This window comes from Bradysia coprophila, unplaced genomic scaffold (assembly GCF_014529535.1).
Source record: "Bradysia coprophila strain Holo2 unplaced genomic scaffold, BU_Bcop_v1 contig_87, whole genome shotgun sequence".
Taxonomy (NCBI): domain Eukaryota; kingdom Metazoa; phylum Arthropoda; class Insecta; order Diptera; family Sciaridae; genus Bradysia; species Bradysia coprophila.
The window spans coordinates 12,573-14,846 of record NW_023504014.1 but is presented as its reverse complement, the minus strand read 5'-3'; positions in this window follow the sequence as shown (position 1 = coordinate 14,846).

Here is a 2,274-nt window from a genome sequence, read left to right as displayed (position 1 = left end):
TATTCCATCTGTCAAAGTGACGTTTTAAACGTCAAATAAAAATAAATATACGAAGTGGTCTAAAAATCGTTGATTTGTCTTCAACAAATTATTTTCAGTCGATTTATGAACAAATCCTACCGTGGATGTAAAGTGCCTTAACACGTAGAGGATAATGCTCGAGCAGGCACTTTAGGCATATCGGAAAGTGCTAAGGGGGTCGAGGAATATCTCCAAATAAATTTATAAAAATCAAAAGTCAAATTTTTGATTTTTAGAAATTTATTTGGAGGTATTCCCCGACTCCCTTAGCACTTTCCGGTGTGCCTAAAGTTGACAAGTCACAATAACCGGTAACGTGTTAAGGGAAAAGCTCGTTTGAGCTGTCAAATATGTTGTCATTCTCAAATCAAATCCTTTTTGTTCTGAATTAATAAACCAAATTGAATTGTATTTAATTACTATCATAAAAATTGACATTAGTAACCGAAATTTAGGGGAATATTTTTCTTAAATTCTTCCTTATTTTCCAGAATTTTCATTTAAGAATTGAAGCGACATTCAAGTGGTTTACATGGCTAAATGTTTACATTGCAATGTAGTAAAGTGCCTGGCCTTAAGGGAAAATATGAGAAAATAGATCATTGTCAATGTCGTTTGAGCTGTCAAATATGTTGTCATTCTCAAATCAAATCCTTTTTGTTCTGAATTAATAAACCAAATTGAATTGTATTTAATTACTATCATAAAAATTGATATTAGTAACCGAAATTTAGGGGAATATTTTTCTTAAATTTTTCCTTATTTTCCAGAATTTTCATTTAAGAATTGAAGCGACATTCAAGTGGTTTACATGGCCAAATGTTTACATTGCAATGTAGTAAAGTGCCTGGCCTTAAGGGAAAATATGAGAAAATAGATCATTGTCAATGTCGTTTGAGCTGTCAAATATGTTGTCATTCTCAAATCAAATCGAACAAAAAAAGTATTGGATGGTGAGACGCCACAAACATTTGCATATATTTTAAGGGGCGGCTCTGTAAACGAATCATCTTTTGAGGTAAGCTTTCTTAAAATTGACAACTTATTTGACACTTTTGAGAGAAGAAACCGCTATACGACACTGATCTATTCGAAGAATAAAAAAATAAGGGAAAATGCTAGTTCAAAAATGGTCCCTGAGCAAACTTCGAGGTGTCGTTAATATCTCCTTCGAAGTTCGAGCCCTGATATTTAATTTGCATTTCTTTTACGCTAATATTTTCCAAGTTCAAGTGTTCCTCCCATATAGCATCAAATCATTTAGAGTCTCAAATTCTTGGCGTACATGCTTATAACGACACCAAAATTCCAATAACCCATTTTATTGTCAAAATATATCGGCTGAAAAACACTTGGAATTTTTCATTGTGCATATCTCGCCTAAATGAAATCAATTTACACATTTTAAGTGTCCCATCAACACAAATACACACACACACACACATTGCATATACGACGAGCGAAGCTGATAAAGTAAGAACAAAATCAGAAAAAATAAATTTCAAAAAAATAAACCAATTTAGGCTTATATTTTGGGATCATTTTTTCTGCTGGCAAACTGCCATATACACACCATTCAACGGGGTTGTATTGATGTCATGCTTTTAGTAGTACATTTTCACTCCCTTCATCCGTTTAAATTTAGAACATGACTTGGAGAAAAATGTGAAATTTGATTTGTATTCACTTTGTGAGCGGAATATTGGTGTCTCTTCCTCTAAATATTCGTCCTTATTCCGACGAATTTTTAGCCCCGTACGAAGTACGAAGGGGCTTATAGGATTACGATGCCGTGTGTAATTGATGGAATTCGAAGCAGACGGTGAGGGCAAAGTGTTTGCCTATGTTCATAGATGACGAATCCGCAATAAAAATTTGGTCCGTCTGTCCGTCTGTCCGTCTGTCCGTCACGTCGATATCTTGAGTAAATCAAATCCGATTTCAAAAATTTTTTTTTCCCTGAAAGATAGTCAAAATAGTGAGGCTAAGTTCGAAGATGGGCATATTCGGGTCGGCCCTTCGTGAGTTAGGGTCACCTAAGTGATTTAAGGTCTTTTGGTGATATTTATGGCAAAATAAACGATAGAAATGTAAATGACACGGCAAATGATAGGTATTGTCAATACCAATCCAGGAAAAAAAAGTTTTTTAAAATTGGGTGAGTGGACCGTGAGTCCGAAAAGTGAAAAGCTACTAGGGCCCTATGTGTATTTTACATAGAACTCGAGTAAATTTCATTCGTTTTTCGTAATT